General features: G+C 39.8%; 1 protein-coding gene and 1 non-coding gene across 2 annotated transcripts in view; one reads left to right on the top strand and one right to left on the bottom strand.

Annotated features, from left to right (window-relative positions):
* Nkain3 (sodium/potassium transporting ATPase interacting 3) overlaps positions 1-23,739 on the bottom strand; it is a 358,162-nt gene that overhangs the window by 265,307 nt on the left and 69,116 nt on the right. The window lies entirely within an intron of this gene.
* Positions 14,612-14,715, top strand: LOC113834462. Its single transcript, XR_003482969.1, has one exon. It is a non-coding gene; the product is annotated as a U6 spliceosomal RNA (small nuclear RNA).

Below are 23,739 nucleotides of genomic sequence, written 5' to 3'. Positions count from 1 at the left end.
TAGATAGTGTTAAACCTTCAGGGTGTGATTTCAAGGTTTGTGAGCAATTCCAAAACTAAACAGAAGTGTTTAGGATGTTTCATGCCTCAGCTGCCCTAATTGGTGCAAATGATTAAAAACTCGATAGAAACAGAGATACATAGAGTGCAGGGGTAAATACAGAGGTCTGACTATTTGCAGCTATTGCTTTCCCTTGTGTGATATTTGTCATGTGGATGTGTATAGAGCTTTCCTTGTATGCTCCACTTGGTGTTTATAGAGAACACAGGACAGGTAATTTTATTCCCACTTTCCACAGCAAGGTTACTCAGGATGGAACAAAAGCTGTTTGCTTTTGCTCAAAGGGCCACAAACCCCAGGTTAGGATTCTTTCTGCTAAGTTGTCACCAAGGCAAATTTTACAGGATGCCATGGATTTCACAATTTAGCAATCATGATTTGTACTCAATAGCACTTAAGGTTCAGACAGTAAAACAATGAGTAAGACAATGACTGCCTTCTTGATGCTCTGGGATTGATAACACACAGGGTAAGTCATACAGTCTTAGTCTATTTTTTTCCGATTTGTAGTTATAGGAGAAATTAATAGCAGTGGCAGAATTCACTTTGAATATGAAAGATGACAAAAAGTGACTGTATTTGCAAGAATCTGGTTTCCTGTTATAGACATTGGCAGCAGGCTTCCAGCAGGATGTAATTTGCCTTTTGTATAGTACTATGTAAAATGGATCCAAATGGATGTAATTAAGTGTAGAATATTGACTAGCCAATCCACTCAAGTGAATATTATTGAATAAATGTAATCATGCATTATTGCAATTTCTAATAGATTCTGACATTTTGAGTGGATTCATTGTGTGCTTATGAAATATTTACAAGATTGTCCAGATAAGCTAACAAATAACAGCAAATTTGAAATATGCTTTGGTAGCTACTTTGAAAAAAAAGTTCCACATAGAATCTGATGTTCAAATAATACAAAAGTTGAAATTGTTCAGCTATTGTTTTTTTTTTGTTTGTTTTTCAGTGCAAACAGCATAGCTAAACTGAAGTCATTTGTAAACAGGAAGTAACTAACACAGCCTCATTTACTGGAAATTGATCTTTCTAAAGTTTGAATTTAGAAAACACAGAAGAACTTTTTATTTTAAAGGGATTCATTTCACACAAACGGATTTTTAATAAAATCTTCAATGATTTGCTAACATGTGGATTTACCAGTCACTTCTTTTTTCTTGTCTTGTTTATTGGTTTCTTTATCTCCCCTGAACAGTCTTAGCTGGAGGCAACCTTAGAATTGCAGAGCACAAACACAGGCTTCCCTTAAAAATAAGAAGAAAGGATGGAGGCGAACCTGCAGAAATGTTGGGAGAATGAGGATTCTCCTTAGTAAGGGGACTATGGGATGACTGGACCTAGACATGGAGAAAACACAAATGCACCCATTCAAAGTCACAAATTAGAAGGCTGAACGAATGGACTTTGGGAGCCCATCCCACATGGAGGGATACTCCCTGAGCCTATACACAAGTGTATTGGCCTAGGCCATATTCTAAACAATATGGCAGACTTTGAAGACCCTCCTATGGAAGGCCTCACCCCTTGGGGAGCAGAAAGGGTATGGGATAGGTAGGGTGTTAGTTGTGGGGGCAGGGGAGGAGGGAAGGGAGAGGGACCTGGGATTGACATGTAAAAAAATTTTCTTTCTAATAAAAATGATTAAAAATGGAAAAAAATTTCTGGTTTTAGAAACATATAACAAATATATAATTATAGTCTATAAAGTGAGGCCATTGCTAAAAGTGAGGCCACTGTGACATTCATTGCTAAAAGCTACAAAAGAACTCCAAACAGGATTTCATAATTTTATGCAACTGTTTTTCATTCTTTTAATTTGCTGAATATTGCATGATATATGAAATCACAGTCTTTGGGTTTTCAGAAACCACTACAATTATTTTCCAGTTTAAATGCCTATGTCCCAATTATTTTTTGTTTTGTTTTGTTTTTTGTTTTTGTTTTTTGAGACACGGTTTCTCTGTGTAGCTTTGGAGCCTATCATGGAAATTGCTCTGGAGACCAGGCTGGCCTCAAACTCACAGAGATCCCCTGCCGAGTGCTGGGATTAAAGGCGTGCACCACTAACGCCTGGCTCAATGTCCTAATTCTTACGGTTGACATTAGAACTAGGTACTGTTCTAATGAAATGAGAATTTAGAGGGCAGTTTGATACTATATAAATTTAGCAAAATAGTAGTAGTAGTAGTAGTAGCTTCATCCTTGGGGCCTACTAGCTTCCCAGCCACAGTTTCCTAGTGAGATAGCCAGATACACAGTATCAGGCATACATTTATGCATGTGGAACGGATCTTATCCACTCAAAAGCATTGGGTTATACCCATTACGTTTCTGTCACAACTGTACCTATAGACATATCTTGCCATGGCAGTCAATATGGCAGTTCTCGGAGTTCAGAGACGGGTAACACTGCTGAGGATTCTTCTTCCTCTGTATCCTACATAGAACCCTCTGGTACTACAAGCACTAACCAGCAGAGAGGGAACATCATGGTCAGTAAAATCTTCATTTTCCCATGTCCCATGACCAAAGTGTATGGTGTCTTCAGCAACAGGGTCTTACCATCAATTTCCGATTGCAATCATTGTGTAGCAGTTTCTCCTAAGATTAAAGTCTTCCATCATGAAGGAAAATTACTTAAAACAAATATTATAAAAGGAAAGCGAAAGAAAGGACATTTTAGGATAAGCTATTTAGAGGAGGTAAATCAACAGGATGTTCTAAGCAGGGGTGAAGTGTTCCATCCTACAGGGAAGCTTTGCTAAGACAGGGAACAAGCAATTCAAATACCTTAAGAAAGTTTCTGAAACTGACCAGATTCACTTGGTCCCTCCCTCCTCAAGATTATAACAGTTAAGACTATGGAGCTTCACTCTCAGACAAGTCAGCCAAGAAACCTCAAAGAAGCAGAGACCAGCTGAACTGCCTGGAGAGGTCTCAGGTCAACTAAGCTACCTGGAAAATGGAAAGAATATTCTCCAACATGTTGAGCTAGCTGCCCTACTGTACAGTGTGCTCAGTTTCCAGCTTGTGTGAGCTGTCATCCATGATGTGGAGAGCTGTGCTCATGTAGCTGGCTTTGAGTTATTTCTACTTCTATCAGTAACCTCTCACCCATGTCCCTTAACAAAACTCACGGTTTCCCAATTGGATATATATGCAATCATTACTTTTTGGGACAAGGTGAATAGGGGTATGTGTGGAGGGTTGGTTTTGGACCCCCTGCTGGCCTTGTATTCAACCATCTGCTTTTGAGAAGAACATTATTTCCTATTTAGGGTAACTTGAATTAAATTCTTCCATATAAACACACATATATATCTCCCACACACAATGCAAGAGGACACACACACACACACACACACACACACACACACACACACACACACACACACTTCTATGTGGCCTTTCTAACATTCTTAGTGTTATCATTCCCCAGCACCACACACATGCACACACACACTCCCCTCTCTCTCTCTCTCTCTCTCTACACACACACACACACACACACACACACACACACACACACTTTCATGTGGCCTTTCAAACATTTTTAGTGTTATCATTCCAGACACACACACACACACACACACACACACACACACACACACACTCACACACACATACATATATTTCTATGTGGCCTTTCTAACATTCTTAGTGTTATCATTCCCCAGCACCACACACATGCACACACACACTCCCCCCTCTCTCTCTCTCTCTCTCTCACACACACACACACACACACACACACACACACACACACACATATACATTTTCATGTGGCCTTTCAAACATTTTTAATGTTATCATTCCAGACACACACACACACACACACACACACACACACACACACACACACACACACACACTTTCATGTGGCCTTTCAAACATTTTTAGTGTTACCATTCCAGACACACACACACACACACACACACACACACACACACACACACACACACACTTCCATGTGGCCTTTCTAACATTCTTAGTGTTATCATTTCTCCTCAGCTCTTCTGCTTACCATCCTTCCCTCCCCCACTTGTTCTCTCTCTTATTATGTTTCCTGGGTTCTACTGACATCCTCCCATTCAGTCATCTCTATGTAAAATATGTCAGAGGCAGGGCTTGGTCTTGAAGTGGATGAAGAGGAGTCCCCCTCTTAGGCTCATTCTGCCACACCCTTATAGAATCTACAAACAGATGTCTGGTCATCAGACCTTTGTCTCTGTAACCTCTTATAGGGATACTAATTGTCTTTTCCTACTCCAAGCACTAGCATCTTGCTTTTTTGGAGTGTGTCTGAGTTACAGAGTTGGATATAACATACTTGCTTTGCTAGACCATGTTCTTTCATCCTTTTCCCATTTGGATCATGCCCATGCATAGCAATAATCCTGACATCTCATTTCTCTGCATCTGTGAAGATTCCTGTTATTTACCTCCTGTTTGACAGCTTCTGCTTCCTATTTCTCTTGACTTCTTGATTATTTGGTGTTACAAACCTCCTCAAACCTCCTCCTTGTCAGTGTGTGTGACTGTGTATGATAATTTTCAGAAGATCTGTGTTTGAAAAATGTTTTTATTATGCCTCCACTAGACTGCTAATTTGGCTTTGTCTATATTTTAAATGGGAAATAATTTTCTTATTAATTTTGAGACTTGGCAACATTATCTTTTAGATATGAAAATAATTGTAAAGCATTAAATGACAATATTGACCTGCCATAAAAGGTGTCAAACATATGCCTCCCAAGTTGCCAGTCTGAATATTTGGGCCTCTTTCCCCTTGTAGTCCAAATTTATATGTTGAAATCTCAAACCCCATCCTGATGATAGTTTTGGAGGTGGGGCCTTTGGGAAGTCATTTGACCTAGTTATATCTTGGTGGACTTCCCAACCACCGTGGCTATGAGAAATAAATGCCTTCTCTACGTAAGTCTCCCAGTTCATGGTATTTTCCTACATCAGCCTCAATAGACTAAGACATAACGCTCCCACACCTCTCTGGGCGATTATTGCCTAATAAGATTAAAGAGAATTATTACTACAGAATTATGCAAATTGCACTATGAGAGGTGGCAACTGTTCCTACTCTGATTCCTTGGGTGTTTCTCTTAAGCAGTTCAGACCATAAAGAGGTGCTTTTTAAAAAGCTGTAGAACGCCTTCATCATGCATATACGAATATAAAATTTGAATAACAATTCAGTCATGAATTAGAAGGAAAAAATCAGAGAATGTTATTCTGAAAAAAAGGAAAAAAAATGTCTGAGCCAGAGTGGCAGGGAGTTTTCTGTAGGATTGTGCCTCTTCCAACTGTCAAAGAAGCTACACCCACATAAACCTCACCAACATGGCTGCCTAAACAGGAGTTTGGGAAGAATGATGCCAGTAGATGTGCTAATATGGATGGGTGCAAACTCATGAGGCCCCAGTTCTAGACAAATAACTACAGACAATGAAGAACAAGTCTGAGTGGGGGTGTAATTGGGGGAGGTTTAGAAGGAAGAAAGGAGTGGGAAATGATGTAATCATAATCTCAAAAATATTTTGGAAAGCCTGTTTCTCCTGAAGGGAAAATACATGTAGCAAATTCATTGCTTTTCATTTGGAAAATGTTATCTTTTCTTATTTTTCCCAGGAACTGGTGGGCAATTAAAATTATATTCAAATGAAGGTATGTTTAAATTTGAAATGTTCATTTATTATTCATGTAAAAGATTAAAGTATTCCTGTCGCAAAATTTCTTGAAGTGTAGCTTTACATTTTTATGTAAAGTAAATAATGCTTTGGTCAATATAAAATGATGTGTTACTTTTATAACAACTCCAGTGGTGTTTATAGTATACTTGAAAACATGTCAGAAATGTGTCACCAACATTGATAATGACTTCCATTTTCACCTCTTCCAGGTGAATGAGACAAATAAGCCAAGCAAAGACAGATGTCTGACCACAGGCAACCGTCTGACATACACCTGGTGTATGTAGGCCCTTAAGTAGTGATATTCAGAAGTGTAGAATTCAGTATCTGTGCTCAGCATGCTGTATGTAATCAGTTGTGCAAAGCATCTCTATTTTATTTTCCTTAACTCTCAGAGATGACCAACATAAAACCATCTTCCCTGGTGTCACTATGGTTTTTTCCCTTTGATTGCTATTGTGGTGGTAATGGCGGAAAGTTAGGAAGAATGCCTTTCTGGAAGGAGTTCTTGCTCTCAGGAACTCTATTAGTTGCAATTAGAAGATGTTGTCATGAATGTTCTGTTCACATTACTGCCACCTTCTCTTCTACCAGGAGCTACCAACTGAGCACAGCCTTCATCATGCCCACTGGCAGGAGAACACTGCAACCCCTAGCTCCCTGGCCCCCTTAGACTGGATCCAGGGAAATTTTATGTTCTCCAAATGGCTGTCTGGAAAGACTAAACTTTAGAAGATATGAGAGTCAAAATATGCTCACTATGAGGCACAAATTCAGGAAAGCAGAAGATAAGGGAATAAACACATTTTCACAGCTGGCCCACCAGGGAGCAGTTAGTTCTGTAGGGTCATCATGGAGAGCCATGAGGAAATCTCACAAGACTAACCACTGGCTATGCTTCCATGAAGATTGCTAGGCAATGCAGCACTGGAGACCAACTCCTGCCTCTTCAAGTTACTCCAGCTTATACTCTAACTTGACCTAACTGTTAGGCTATAGCACTCTCCACCCCATGAATTGTGAAGATGTAGCTTTGCTTTATAAGGAATGTTGGCTGAGATCCAGGGCCATTTTTCACTGCTTATCATACCTATGATGCCCTTATAGTTCCACCTAGGTTACCTGTCTTATTCCATGCCCATATTTTAATTACTAGTTGCTAACTGTGATTTGATAGCTCCCAGAAATCTGTCTCCCTTCTGCCCTCTTCTCTGAGATCAAGGTGATACCATCTCACTATTACTGAGTATCACTTTGCAGAGGACTTATAGGTATCTTCAACCCAATGTTCTCCAACTTGCCTCAAGTGCATCCACAAGCTAACCCAATAACATAAGGTCAATAACATAAGTGATAGCTAATGCTGGTGAGGAAGAGAAATACTCCTCCATTGTAGGAACTTGTGCAGCCACTATGGAAATCAATAAAGTTTGGAATTGCTCTACCTCAAGACCCAGTTATACAACTCTTGGGCACATACCCAAAGGATGCTCAGTCATACCTCAAGGACACTTGCTCAACTATGTTCATAACAGCTTTTTTCATAATTGCTAAGATCTGAAAATAACCTAGATGTCCCTCTACCAAGGAAGGAAAACTAAAATGTGTTACATGTACACAGTGGAATATTAGCTGTTAAAAACAAGGACACCAGGAAATTTGTAGACAAATTGAAGGGACTGAAAAAAACCTTCCCAAGTAAGGTACCTCAGACCCAGAAAGACAAACATGGTATGCATTCACTTAGAGAATTCACTAACTGAATTCATAGTATTAATTGAATGATATCCAAACTACAATCCATAGACCCAGAGGAGCTAGGTAAAGAGGAGAGCTCTAGGGGCACATATGGATCTCCAGTGGGAAGGGAAATAGAATAGATATGGGTTGACTATGGGAAAGTGGGTACAGGAACAGGAGGGATCAGGTATGTGTGGGAGATGGGATGTATGGAGAGATCTCAGGGGGAGATGGCTAGAATGGGGGCACAGGAACCCCGTGCAGTGAGAACTTACTGAAATCTATTAGGGTGATCTTAACGAGGACTCCTAGTAAGGAGGGATATGGAATCTTAACTGACCATCTTTTGTAGCCAGGCAAGGCTCCCCGTGGCAGGACTGGGTTGCATTAGGTTGAGTTTTTGGCTGAAAGTATCCCATGAAGATCCTCAAACAACCCAGGCTGATGCTAGAACAGAGGGGTACTTTCATCAAATTGACGGTTGATCCCCATTGCTGAGGACAATATCCATACAACTCATTGGACATGGAGAACTTGCGCTGCTACTTGCATGGTGCCTTTCCCCCTAAACTGTAGTTTCTTTGGCACAGGAAGATTCTTGGCTAGTTACCAAAAGAGAACTGTGGTCATCAACCTACCCACACAACCTTTGACCTACAATCTGTCCTGCAAATTGTGCTAGGAAAATCATGGTGCACAATTTGTGGAAATGTCCAACCAATGTCTGATTACAAACATGACTGGTCTTTAAAAAAATAAATAAAATGATTCCTATTGATATTCTGCTATATTCCTAGAGAGGCACATTGTCCAGTAGTCATTAGAGAGCCTTCCTCTGTCAGCAGATGGGAGAGGATGCTGCCAGATATTATGTGCAGAGAGGGTCTAAATTGGAATCTCCATCCTGTCCATCCCCTTGAAGGACTAGGAATCCCATTGAAGACTAGGAAAGATTGTAGGATTAAGAGGGGATAGAGGATACCAGGAGAATATGGCCTACTGAATCAATTAAGCTGGGAACATATGGCTCACAGACATTGAAGTGGCAAGCAAAGGACATGAAGGGGACTGCACCAGGTCCTTTGTTTATATACTATTGCCATTAGCTTGGTGTTTTTGTGGGACTCCTAACTGTGGGAATGGGTGTGTCTTTGACTCTTTTGCCTGCTCTTGGGTTGCTTCTTCTGTCCTTGATGTGAGGACTTTTGCCTTATCTTACTGTATTTTGTTTGGACATGCCTGGCTGTTGTGTCCTGGATGCCTGCTTTTTTCTCAAAGGGCGAAGATGGGGAGTAGATCTTGAGCAGATGTGAGGTAGAGGGGGAGCTAGGAGAAGTGGAGGGAGGGGAAACTGTGGTCAGGATGTATTGTATGAGAGAAAAATCCATTTTCAATAAAAAGGATTTACTTCATAGGAAGTGAGTGAATTAAACATTAATTAAAGCTGCTTGCCAGGGAGGTGGGGACAGAGCCATTTTTCACTCATTCATACTACTTTGAGCTGACACTCCTGATCCTTTCTACAGTTCTCTGCCTTGGGTATTTTATTGTGTGACGAGTATATGCGCTATATGGTTAAAATATCTTTAAGATTAAGATTTATTTTATTCACTGTATACTTATGTGTCTCTCTGTGTATGCTCTCTCTCTCTCTCTCTCTCTCTCTCTCTCTCTCTCTGTGTGTGTGTGTGTGTTTGTGTGTGTGTGTGTGTGTTCGTGTGTGTGTGTGTGTGCCCTAGGAAAGCAGAAAATCCCCTGGAGCTGGAGTTCTACGCTGTAGTGGTTTTATTTTGTTTTTATTAAATGTGTACAGAAAGATATTTTTTAATTAAAATACTTTTAGCAAAAACATTCAATGGGTTGTCTAAAGTTGGATGGGTTTATGAAGAATCTCCACAGGTTCTGACTCCAATAGAACTCTTTGTATTTTTAATGTCTTTAGTGTAAAGTCATGGCATGTTATCCATAGGGTTGAATGAAGTCACTTGCTAATTCACTTTTTCAGTCTTATTTAAAGCTGTACATTGTGTTTGGGATGGTGTTTGGAAGACTAAAGATGTTTCATTGACCTGCAAGTAAAAATGCAGCAGTGAACATACTGGCATGTATTTCTCCAGATGATGACTGTATTAGTGCTCTATTGCTGTGAAGAGACACCATGATTAAGGAAACTCTGATAAGAGAAAGCATTTCATTGGGGATTTGGTTACAGTTTCAGATGTTTACTCAATTATCGACATGGCAGGAATCATGGCTTCATATTGACATACTAATGGACAAGTAGCTGAGAACTACATTGTGATTTGCAGGTGGAGATAGATGAGAGAGAGAGAGAGAGAGAGAGAGAGAGAGAGAGAGAGAGAGAGAGAGAGAGAGAGGAGAGAAAGAGAAAAGACTTGGCACAAGCTTTTGAAACATCAAAGCCTACTCCTAGTGACATACTTTCTCCAACAAGGCCATATCTCCTAATTCTTTTAATACTTTCCAACATTGCCACTTCACGATGACTAAATATTCAAATATATAAGACTATGGGAGTCATTCTTATTCAAACCACTATGGCAAGAAAGTGACACTTTTATGTCACTCTATTATTACAAATTTTATATCCAAAGTTTTTGCTGTATATTCCAATACACTTAATACATTTATTGATTACAGACTAGCAGATGTGTTTTGAAATCAGCAATATTTTGAGAGATAGAAAAGAACACTTTCATGAAAATTAATTAGATTAATTAGACAATATTTGTAAACATTGTTTAATGGAGACTAACCAATGAAAAATGAGATCCTTAGATGATCTGAGCTATAGACCTAGAATAATGATGGGAACAGTGATAGAGAGTGAAAGTCCCCCCTACTACTCTACTTTATTTTTTTATTTTTTATTTTTTGGTTTTTCGAGACAGGGTTTCTCTGTGGCTTTGGAGGCTGTCCTGGAACTAGCTCTTGTAGACCAGGCTAGTCTCTAACTCACAGAGATCCACCTGCCTCTGCCTCCCGAGTGCTGGGATTAAAGGTGAGCGCCACCACTGCCCGGCGACTACTCTATTTTAGAAAAGTATGTCTTCTAGATTTTAGAGAATTTATTCTTTCATATAAACTTAGTTATTTTAAAAGCTTGAATCTAGTGCTGTATTTAATTTGTCTATGGGTGTGGGATATGCATACGCATGCACTTGAGAGGGAGGGTACACTTCTGTGTATGTGGAGGTCAGAGATAAACTATGTGTGTCTTCTGCTGTGGCTCATGTATTTTTTGACACAGTGTCTCTCACTGAACACGGATCTTACTGTTTTGGGTAGGCTGGATGGCCAACAAGTCCTGAGAATCTGTCTGTTTCTAACCCCAGCACTGGAGTACAAATACATGCAACCACAGTTAATTTTGCTGGGGTCCAAACCCTGATTATTATATTTATGCTGCAAACAGTTTACCCACTGAACTATCTCATCTGTTCCCACGATATTTGATTTTAAAGGGGTTTTATTAGAGGTTGTATTATTAGGATTGTATAGACAATATCATTACTTCCTGATTACTTTGACAGATGTCCTCATTTATTTTTATGTAGAACCTCAGCAAAACTGTGTCCTCCCCCTACTCTTTTCTTTTCTGCTTACTGTTATCCCCTTCCTAAAGCCCTGATTTTATTACATATTATCATTAGGTGCTGGATAAATCCCTACTTCTCTTTTCTCTTTCTTACAAACCACACACACACACACACACACACACACACACACACACACACACACACACACACACACACACACATGCACACACACACAGCATTTTTCTCTTCCTAAAAGCTTCAAACAGGAATAAATGGAAGGTTTTGTATAAATATAGATATACAATATCTTCAAAGAATTGGAAACTCAGCTTTCCTTTATAATATCTTCCTCCATCCTGCTCTGTGATCCAAACCCATTGAGGATGGAGTTGGTGAGTTCATTATTAAACAGTTATCCAAATCTATTTTTTCACTCCTTTGCTTCTCTTGCCTAGCTGGCTCTTAATTAGTGGTGTAATCAGACCATCAAGAGATCACTGTGATTCCAGTTAGGTGAGTGAAAACCTAATCAAGCAAAGCTACAGACCTTTCTTACAAGGAATATTTACTGTATAATTTCCCTCTGGGTTTCATTTTAAACTATGTAATGAGAAAAGGCAACAAAGCTCACATTTTCTGGAGATAATGTGGCTATAGATAGCCTGCCCACATACAGAGCTACAGAGCAAGTGCAGATAACTGCATTAGTAATTAATTATGCAAGCATCTTCACCATTCACAAGTTCCTTCTCATGTGTGTTTGCTTGACATTGTGCTAGCTGACATGGATGATGGAGAACAAAGGCCTTTATATTATATTAATTTTGTTCCTATAGGGTGCTGGGATCCTCCTGGTGACTCTTTCTTGCTAGGTGGATACTCTACAAAGGAGCTACACCCATCCATATGTTAATTGCTGAGATTTGTACCATTAAAAATAAATAAACAAAAGTCATTATCCCATTGCTAAAATTAATACTTATAATCAATATGCAGGCATTGCTGTTTACAGCTATGATTAAAAACAAAGATCCATAGCTTCTCCCACAAATTTCATTATACTTGTATCTGAGTCATGTAATCTTAGAAAAGCTTCAAAATCTTAAATCTGAATTTTCAAGAAATTTGTGGGATGTATATGGATTGCTCACATAAAAAAGTAGAAGCTTATTCTTTGGGTAGTTAAAATGTCATTTTGAAGAGTGTCTGTCACCAGATATTACTGAAATTATCAGTCTAGTTATGTTCTTTAGTCAGAATTCTCATTCTGTTGTCAGTGGGAAAAGCTGGACATGCAGTTCCGATATTTTCATAGTTAATAATTTACAAAGGCAATGATAAAAAGACAGTGAAATGATCTAGAAGAGTATGAATGTTTTAATGAGAACCATGCCCCATAGTCTCACCCACATGAATACTTGATCCAAAGTTAGTTTGCTGTTTGGGGTCTTTTAGGTGGTACAGACTTGCTAGAGGAAAAATGTCACTGTTGGTGAGTTTTGAAGTTAAAATGCATCACTCATTACCAGGTTTTTTTTTTTTCTACTTGCGATTCAACATGTGAGCTCTCAGTGTCTGTCTGCTACCTATTGCTATTTTGTCTATCCCATCATGAACTCTAACCCTCTGGAATCATAAGTCAAAGAAACTCTTTTCTAAGATGCTTTGCTAATGGTGTTTTTATCCTAACAATAGAAAAGCAAGTAATATAAAGGGTTATACAGGATGGTACAGGAAGCCAACTGCCATCAATAATGGCAGACAACAAGAGTGAAGGTAAAGAGAGGATGAGTCATTCAGACCAATGATATGATATCAGCAGCCCACCAGCCTAACTTTACTGTAAGCCTTGCTTCCATAACTTACTGGCTCTTCTCATTTGCTAAAACCAAATGGAAACCAGAGGACATAGGATTACTTCTCCAGAGTCCATTAGAATGTAGTCTGAACACTTATGGGAAAGAAAAACACAAAATCAAGTGAAAATTATCTAGCAAAATATTGTGAGAAATTGTGCATTGCCATGACAACTGCATTAGGATAAGAGGTCTACCAGGCAGAAGTATTTCTCGATTAATACTAATCCCACTTAAAAATGTTTGCTGCTCTAATGGGACCTATGTAGGTGGGTATTGAACAGCAAAAGGGAATAATGAGTCATCACACACCAGGGCCTCTTGAAGCAGTGTTTATTTGCGGAGCATTTATGCAGTATCATCAGGCCACTGCTTTCTGGACATCATATGGGGGTCTATATTACTGTCATATTTGGGAAGAGTCCCTGGCTATGGACTTGATTTTGTTAAGATACATAATTGGAGTATCACTCCCTCCTTTTCTATCAGGATTGGAGGCAGCACCAAGATGGACTCCTATGCCCAATATCACTTGGTACACTGTAAGCATGCATTTTCTGTCCTTGCAGGTCCTGCTGTCCTTCTCTGCCCCAAAGAAGCACACAGATGCTATATTAATTATGAAACTGCTGGCCATTTCCTTGGACTTATTACTGGCTAGCTCTGTCTTAATTATTAACCCATTTCTATTAATCTAAGTATTTCCATGTGGTCTTATCTTACCATAGAAAGTGTCCAAACCTATTATTCCTCTCAGGTCCTACATGGTGACTGCTCAGCATCTCCATAGAGAAGAGAGCAATTTTTTGTTTGTCTATGCTTATATCCTGATTCTGCCCAGCTATGTCACTTCCTGGGATCACATGACAACTTCTCTCTGCCTATACTTTCCAGAATCCTCTTTGTCTCCTAGTCCTACCATCATCCTGCCTGGCCAATCAGTGTTTTATTCATCAATCAATAGGACAAACATATATACAGAAGAACATTCCCCATCAGTACACTTTTGGCCCAGTTCATGTTCCTGTGAGGTCTGGTTGACAGCTCTCTTAGGCCATGGCAGATAACCAGCTCCTCATCCTGGTGGGGGCAGCCTGAGGAGATTTAGATTAGCCTAAGATAACTTTCATTCACATAGGTTATAATATTGTCACATCCTATTTCTTTTCCTATTGCATCAAAATTGTAGTGTTTTACTAGTAGAATAATATTAATGAACAAGTGGTCAATAAATCTACCTGTGCATCAAATTTCTCTAACTCAAGGAACTTAGTAAAGGTATTTACTTGTTTTGCTATTAAAGTGCCTTAAGCAAGTAAAGGCTGGGTAAGAGAACTTCAAAAGATTCTCTTATCAAGAGACTTCTTTGGTTACTTCCACTTATTTTTAGGACATCAGGGAAATGTCCTTAAGACTATACAAAAAAGGGAAATATTGAAGGTGATTTCTCAGTGCTTAATAATGTGCCGATTTCAATGGGCCATGATAGCTCATGTGTGGAATCACAGTTCTGAAGAGGCAGATGTCCTTGACCACCGGTTCAAGGCTATCCTAAGAAACTTAGCGAGTTCTAGGCCAACAAGGGCTATATAACTAAACCTTGTCTTAAAAATAAATCAATACATAAACAAAATAAAATAATAAATATGTCAACTTAAGATAGTACCAAGGAGTGCTTGCTTCAGCAGCATATACACTAAAATTGGAAAGAAACAGAGATTAGAATGGCCCCTGCGCAAGGATGACACGCAAATTCGTGAAGCTTTCCATATTTTTCTGGAGATCTACAAAGCTGACACCAACTAACAATCTAAGCAACAGAGTAGACGCTACCTTAAATGCCCTCCCCTGCTAATGAGATTGATGACTGACTTATATGCCATCTTATAGCCTTCATCCAGCAGCTGGTGGAAGTAGAAGCAGACACCCACAAATAATCACTGAACTGAACTGGAATCCAGTTGCAGAGAAGGACGAGTGAAGAGCAAAGGGGTACAGACCAGGCTGGTGAAACCCATGAAACAGCTGACCTGAACAATGGGGAGCTCTTGGTCACCAGACTGATAGCTGGGATACCAGCATGGGACTGATCCAGAGCCCAGGAACGTGGGTTTCAGTGAGGAGACCTTGGAAATCTATGGGACCTTCTGTACAGTACTTATCCCTTGCATAGGTGTGGACTTTGGGAGCCCATTCCACATAGAGGGATACTCCCTGAGCCAAGACACACGGGGGTGGGCCTAGGCCCAATCACAAAGGATATGATAGACTCTGATGACACCCTATAGAAGGCCTCACCCTCCCTGGGGAGCAGAAAGGATATGTGACAGATAGGGTTTTATTTGGGGGAGGGAGGTGGCAGGGGAGGAGGGGAGGGAGAGGGAAATGGGATTGATATGTAAAACAATCTTGTTTCTAATTTTTAAAAAGTGCTAAGGAGATTATTAGATACAAACCAATTTTTACAGAAAATGAATGCCCTTTTAATTTTCACTAATACATTTTTCTGCTGACACACTCCTACCTATCATATGACCTAGTTGAGGAAATGGTATCAAAGGTTTCTGAATCTGTTTCATGGTGAGGAGATATAAAAACAAGTAGGGAAAGTCTTGCCTAGTGACTGTACACTATTATCTGACTTTTGTTTAACAAGTTTTGCACAGAAGAAGAAAAAAAAACTGCTGAGTTTTCTGTTGGGAGAGGACCAAGAGGAAAGATATTCAAGGCAAGAAACTAACGTGGTTTTTTGCAGAAAATCATTAAGGTATATATTCATTGGGATACATTTACTTTGGCACACACACGCACACACACACACACACCCCAAAGGGTATTAATTCTGTCATTAAAAAAAATGTCATTATGGACATCCATGTTCAGGGGTCTGGATCAGTCTTGTACTGGCCTCCCTGACAGCATCTGGGGTCAATATGCTGTCCCTTGTTCAGGTCAACTGTTCCTGTGGATGTCAATAAGGAGGCCTCTACACTCCAGGGAGCCTCTGGTGGTGGATTAGTATTTTTCCCTGGTGCAAGAAGGGACTTTGAGAGCCCATCCCACATGAAGGGTTACACTCTGGCCCTGGACACATGGGGAAGGGCCCAGGACCAGCATAGGAAGACTTGGTGGACTTTGCAGAGCCCCCGTTGAGGGCCCTACCCTGCCTGGGGAGTGGTGGGTGGATGGGGTGGGGGTGGGGGTGGGGGAGGAGGGTTGGGGGTGAGGGGAGGGAGAGGGAGAAGGGACTTGAAATAAGCTTGTTCCCTAACTAGAACTAATAAAATAAAATAAAATAAAATAAAATAAAATAAGATAAAAAAGTCCAAAAGAAAAAAAAAAGAAAAAAAAATGTCATTATGTTGTCTGGGAAAGTGACAACAGGCCAGGAAATAGGAAATGAATCATAATAACGAGGCTGTCCTTTGAGACTCTAGCAGTTAGAATTCAGCCCCAATATTGCTAACTTCAAATAGCTGCTCAGTGTATTCGACAATGTGTGCTGATAACGTCAGACCACTGGGCTCTTGTTGAAGAATTACATTGCATTATCTTTTCCTGTCCCTGTGATCGAATACCTGAGGGAAGCTACATGAGGGAAGAGTGGGTTACTCCAGTTCATAGTTTTGGGGATGTAGTCTACTGCAGTGGGAAGGAAGCTGTGAGAGCAGACCAGTTCATAGTGGCAGGTATGTGCAGGTGAAGCTGAAGGGCAGCCTGCTCACTTCTCTGTGGACCAGAAAACTGAGCAAGACATGAGTGGGGGGTGCTTATGTCCTGCATTTCCAAAAGGATCCTCAGACTAACAAAACAGTGGCTCCATCAGTGAGCTCCATCACAGGAGCTCATGAGGACATTGCCCATTTTAACCTCTTTGTAGTCTGTCAAAATGTACTGCTTTGTACTGCAGATGTCTGACAGGTTTCAGTCTGGGTTTCCTTTGATGCTGTGTAGCATGGCCATGTATCAGAACATTGGTTATCTCTTAGTGGTAGATGTATGAGCAATTTGCTTTAATTATTTTATTAGTTTCTGAACTTTCAACAAAAGACAGGTATTGCTCTTTTTTAAAATTAATTTTTATTTAAATTAAAACAATCTTATTTTACATACCATTTCTCTCTCCCTTCCATCCTCCCATTCCTCCCACCAACTCCCCATCGCACCCCTCCATCCACTCCTCAAGGAGGGTGAGGCCTCCCAGGAGGGATCATCAAAGTCTGTTAGAACATTTGGGGCAGGACTTTGGCCCTCCCCCACGTATCTAGGCTGAGAGAGTATCCCTCCATAGGAAATGGGATCCCAGATATCCTTCCCTTAAATAAGATTGATGACTGACTACTTAAATGCCATCCTAGAGCCTTCATCCAGAAGTTGATGGAAGCAGAAACAGAGATTCACAGCTATGCACTGAGCCAACTCCTGGAATCCAGTTGTAGAGAGGGAGGAGTGACGAGCAAAGGGGTCAAAACCAGGCTGGGAAAACTCACTGAAACAGCTGACCTGAGCAAGGAGAGCTCATGAACCCCAGACTAACAGATGGGGAACCAGCATAGGACCAAACTAGGACCCCTGAACATGGCTGTCAGTTGCAAGGCCTGGGCAGTCTATGGGGTCTCTGACAGTGGAACCAGTATATATCCCTAGTACATTGGTCTTATTTTTAAAATTTATTTTTTCTTTTTTGCTTTTCTGGAGTCCCTTGCTTTTAAAAAGTATATTTTGCTTTTCTGCGATAGTGTGGCTGCATGGTCTGATTTGTTTCATGTGTCTCTCCTGGAGTTCCTTAGTAAGAAGAAAGCTTGGGAATTGAGACACTCATAAAGCTGATACAACTTTCAAGGCTGGCGTGCTTGGAAAAATTACAGATTCTCCAACCTCTTCCGACGGTTACAAAAGCAGTAAGAAGTTGCTGGATAGAGGAGATGGCACCATCAGCATGCATACTGGTCAGGGAGCTCTAGAAGTACAGATTTCGAGAGTAGTCATGGATGCTGGGATGGTGCCACCCTTCATCCATACTCCTGTAAGGAACCTCACAAACCTCACCGGTTGCTAAGGAACCTTGGGTAGGTATACAGATGTTTGTTCTCCTCTCCTCAGAAAAGTCATGCAATACCTGGCAGCATTCATACAAACATGCTCAGAAGTCCTTATCTGGGGACTAATACTCTTCTGGTCAATAAGGTCAATTCTGTCAATAAGAGCCTTCTCAGTTATAGTTGCTATCCATTTCTACATGTCAGCAAAAGCACATTGTAAATTTTAAAAATTGATTTTGGCTAAATATATGATAGGATTGAATGGATAGTAACTCTTTGGTAGGTATTCAAAGAACATAATAGCTTTATAACACACAAGGCATGTTGTATCTAAATTTCTCTTCTGTTTTTTTTTATTCTCTTATTCAAAATGCCTTCCTGAGCTTGCATCTTACTTCAGTAGTAAAGCATGTAACTCACTAAGAAGTGTTTTCCCCAAGAAACAATTCTCTGCGTATGACTCTTGAGGCAGATATGGATCACTGGTTTGAATACTCTGTTGTTACCCCTGTTGTCCTTCCAGTCATGGATCAGAAGCCTACAGAGGGTGAACACCATACAGAGTATCACTGGATTACTGAGCATATCGTGATCATGTAATCAGAAATTATACTGTCACATGGAAGTGCCAACCTCCATTAAACAGAGCTCAGCTTTCCTCACAGTAAACATGTTTTCTGCCTAGAAACTGGTTGTACAAGTCTGTGTGTTGTATATTGTTAATGAACAAAAATCAAAGCAGTATCATATATTTCTTAAGGGGTTCTTTTAGCATGATTAGATGACCTTATTTATAAACCTTTCTTACTGTCTAGCATGCTGATTGAGTCTGGGTGGCTTGCAAATCATTACCTGTGCGCCTTATTAAAGGGCAGATTTACAAGTGGAGTGGAGCTATGTGCCTGTAGTTGTTTCCCTAAAAGTATATTTTTATTATTAATGTCAGATTATAAGTATATGTTTGAAAATACTATTCTTTACATATAATAATCTCCTAGGTACACTGATCTCATTGAAACTTGAGTGTATTAAAAATTAGTGACCTTTTTTATGTCTATGTCTGTTGCTACCATAACACTGGGGGTTAGAAGTTATTGATGTAGATGAAGTTGAATACCAAAATTTGTGGAAATGGAACTTACCTGTTGCTTTTTTAACAAAGGAAAAAGAAAGTTTAGCAACAAAACACTCACATAGTGAGTGATCAGATTAGCAAGAGACCACTCTAGCAAGAGAGCAGATTTGAGGAACAGAAGTGAGGTCTACATGGCTGGGAAGTTGACTTCTCCTGAATCACAGAACCAGGATCTACTGGGTTGGGTCAATGTAAAGGAAAGACAGCAGCATCTATGAACATCTGTTAAAGGGCTACAGTGAAATGTTTGTTTTGTGCATAATGTACAATTCAACCTTGAGTATTCAATTTCATGAATATATATGTGGTACCTTATTCACAGGACACTAAGTTGTGAACTGAGAGAAGATTCAAAGTAGTATATGCATCAGACTCCCCCTTTGCATAACTTATAAACAAGTTGGAAAGTTGTATTTTCATGTTAAAATGTTATAAATAAGATATGGGTATATTAGGTCTGAGGAGAGTTCTAATATGCTATAGATAGATAATACAGCTAGCTTATTAATAAAGTATTTCAATATAGCCAATACAAAGGCTTTTGAATGTTCTCAGTGTAAAAAAATAAAACCGTGTGTCTCAAGTGACATTTATATTAGTGTCCTGATTTGATCGTTAAAACTGTTATGTTGATTGAAATGGCACACTATACTACACAAATATGTATTAATACTATATGTCAATTAAGATATGTATAAATAAACACAATGCTCACAAATAAGATATAGTATACTCTAGATATTAAATCAAGTTTGTGTGAGTAGTGGAAGGTTAAGACTTCTACTGCCACTCCACACTCTCCCTATTCCTTATTCTCCAAGATTTTATTGACTTTGTATTTTTCCCAGTGTCTTTTTTCATCATTTTTGGCTCTCTCTCTCTTCATCCTGTTTGTTAAAAGCCATCTCATTAGAAAAAAAATTTCAACACTGCTCATCATCAAATCAACTCACACTGTGACTCACATCCTCCCTTTCCTCTTCCACTCATGGCCCACCTTTGTTTATCACATTTAATTCACTGAAAGATGCTGCTAGGGTCTTTGTAATTTCTTCCTATCCTTTATAAGAACAATTTACTCCCCCCAGACAGACCTCTCATCAGGTACTTACAAACACACTAGTACTGTCTAGACTTCTTTTACAAAAGAGAAACATCAAAGCTTCTTTGAGGTGCATACCTGCAAACCACTGTCTCACTTGCAACATAAATCTTCAATTCAGGTCATCTCACACTGAACCAAGATCCCTCTGCCCAGCCACAGGTACAGCCAGTGAAACATTTCATTTCTTACCCATCCATCAACAAGGAGTTGATTTTTCCAAATCTGATGGTCCATTTTCTGACCTTATCCCACAGGAGCTTCCAGCAGCATGTGACTTGGTGGCCACCTGGCCTCTGTAGGAAGTCCTCTTCTCTTGGCCTCCTCACCAATACACCTACATTTCCATGCAAAATCACTGAAGTTTCTTATGAGTGAACCCTCTGAATTTTCTAGCTCCTAAGGCTCAAGTCTCAGCCCTCTTCTCATCTCTGTTTCTCTCCTGTCTAATTCAGCTTCCAGAAGTTTTACTTGAGTCACATATCTTAAATCAACTCAAAGCCAGACTGCAGCCCAGTTCTGTAATTCTAGTTCCTTGAGAGTGTGGGGCAGGAAGATTGCAAGTTTAAAGCTGGCCTGGAATAGAGAAACAGTACCAGGTCAGTCTGGGCAAGACTAGTGAGATCTTGCTCAAAATAAAATGTAGAAAGAGGGAAAGGGATATATTTCTGGGGTTTCAGTGTTTGTCTAAATCATGCAGGTCTTGCTTTCAGTCCCTAGTGCTACTACATGAAAGAACAGTTAGACAGATGAATGACTAAGCTTAAAATGCAATTCTGGGAGCCTTGGAGAATTTATCTGATTATGAGGTATGAGAAGATTCCTGCTATGGAACACTGATGAACAGAACAAGATGGCAAGTCTCTAAGCCCTTCTAAAAACTCTCATGGCTGAAGAGTCAGAACTATGGCAGCATTATCATAATAAAACAAAGAGTATGGCTGAATATGTCTGTGGGAAGAATGCAAGCACAAGGGTCATCTGGCATCCTCTGCACATGTTTTGGACTCTATGTAAACTGCATATGAGCATGCAAAAACTGGGTGGGCTGGAGATGAGGGAAGAAAGAGAACACATCTAGCTGTGGGATTAGGTTCGAATCAACAACATTAGAAAGGATTACCTTTGTTAAGAAAATTGAATTTTGGTGTCTAGACCAAAGTAACAGCATCAGGATTATAGCTAGGTATTGCCATTTGTGGGATTTAGAATAAGGAAGATTCAGGTGTACTCTAGTTCTGCACCTGTAAAATTCTGCTTGCTAAAATCACTCTGTGGAGGGCATGGACATTGTAGACCTAAAGCTTAGCTCAACCATTTAGAGGATGTCCAACCTAGCTGTGGGAGATTCAAAAGGGAGATGCATCCAGAGTCAATGACCCAATACCCTGATTTCTATGACATAATCAGTTGTGGAAGACTTAGTACATGAACAAAAACTAATGAGAGTGGATTAAATTGATCCATTAAAACAATTTTCCTCTTACAATTACTGCTTTATAAAACCTTTGGCATTAACGTGTGTGTGTGTGTGTGTGTGTGTGTGTGTGTGTGTGTGTGTGTGTGTGTGTGTGTGTGTGATGCACATGTACATGTTGGTGTTTGTACATGAGTAAAGGCCAGAGGTTGGCTTTAGATATCTTTCTCTTTTTGCCTTCACCTTATGTTTTGAGATAGTGGAATGGGGATCTGCTATATCTGATTCTCCAAAACACTGAGGTTACTGGTCAGCGCCCAAGCATGGGTTTCCATTTCAGTACTGGGAGTCAGTATTCGGTTCTCTGGATTGCATGAAAAGTACTTTATTTACCAAGCTATCTCCCTTGTCCATTATTAAAACTTTCCAAGTAGCTTGGTAACAGGTGTTCTTATAAGATGAGTCAAACATTTTCCTTCATTCCTTTGTTCCTTTACTTCTTTTGGTAGAATTTTGGGTCAGGTGTCAAATTCTCTAGCATGGCTAATTTTTGAAGGAATGTATACTTTAAGACCTTGCATATTTCCACAAGGCAGAATGTTTTACAAGTCCTCTATATGCTATCTTATCTAAAAGCCCTCAGCCTTAGTGAACCTCCTGATTCTTTTTGGAATGGATGAAAAGCTGCTACAAGTGGAATCAAAGAGCAGGATAATTGAAACACTAGTAACTCACTGGGGGAACTTCTTTATTTAGTTTTCTGTTCCTATGGCCAGAATACTTGAGAGAATAATGTTAAGGTAAAAATATTCATTTCATTTCCGTTTCAAAGGCTCCATTATTCTGAGCTTGGGATGAAGGAGAACATTATAACAACGGGAACATGTGGCACAGGTGGATGGGAAACAGAAAGAACATAATGGAACATCTCCAGGATAGGATTCAAATCCCACCCAAAATGTGCCCCCAGTGACCCACTTCCTATAGCTTTTCCTGTGTCCTTAGTTTCTAGAATCTTCCAAGATAGCATCATTGGCGATAATGAACCTTTCTATATGAGTCTTTTGGTACAATTATTATATTCAAACAAGAGCACCACCCCCAAACTGTCACAGAAATGACTGCCTATGCCTGCTCAGGGTATATTTTCTGTAATGGACTATCGACAGAAGGGTCACTGGAAAATCACAAAAACTATCTCAACCTCACAAAAACTTGGTCATTATGTTTTCTGGTATGTTCTTGCTCCCTTCCTCCACTTTAGTTCCCATTCTTCAGTGTAGGGCAGGTGGATCTGTCTTCCAGAGCCTGTCACCTGTGCTGTCTCATTTGTATTTGATGACTCTTCACAATGAATTAATGATGATGTCCAGTATTCACAGTTCCCCCCCCAAAATCAGACCAGAAGCCCTAGAAGTCACTTTAGGGTCTTTTTGTAGTGGTTTTAAAGAGATGGAGGATTGCTGTAGGTAGAACATTCAATACATTTATATTTTTGGTTCTGAGCATAGCCATTAATGATGGAGACATGTCTTCCTTTCCTCTTCTCTTACTTCCCCTTGAAGACATCTGTAGAGACAACTGATGACTTTAAGGGACAAATGACCAATAACCTTAGTTTTCTGAGTTTTCCAATGCAAGAAATATGAGCTGTAAGTGAGAAGCCAGGACTACAGGAAGCCCTTGTCCAAGAACTTAAAACTATTGAGAGTAACTTTTGCAATAACCTAGTAGTTCTGATTATGTTTGGTAGACTATGGTGTTTCCATATGGCATAGAAAATGAATGGGAGAGGGAACTGTAAACTCAGAGATACATTTATTACATATACTTTAAGATTGTATTTTTATTACGAAGTTATTATGACCACATCAGCATTGTGAGTATTGAATTAATTTTACCTCAATTTACAGAAGTAGAACTTGATTAGGGGAGAGTCTGGGTGAGTTGCTTAGTCTACAGCTGCGAGGCCTAAAGGAAGTAGAAATCAGGACTCCTCCCTGACTCACAACCTCCTTGTATCGAAAACAAGAGTGTCATTGAGATGACAGCTTCAGGGTTAGGCACACCTACTGATTTTTCAGGGGACCAGAGTTCCATCCCC

Source organism: Cricetulus griseus, chromosome 2 (assembly GCF_003668045.3).
Source record: "Cricetulus griseus strain 17A/GY chromosome 2, alternate assembly CriGri-PICRH-1.0, whole genome shotgun sequence".
Taxonomy (NCBI): domain Eukaryota; kingdom Metazoa; phylum Chordata; class Mammalia; order Rodentia; family Cricetidae; genus Cricetulus; species Cricetulus griseus.
This window is presented reverse-complemented; position numbering and strand designations above follow the sequence as displayed.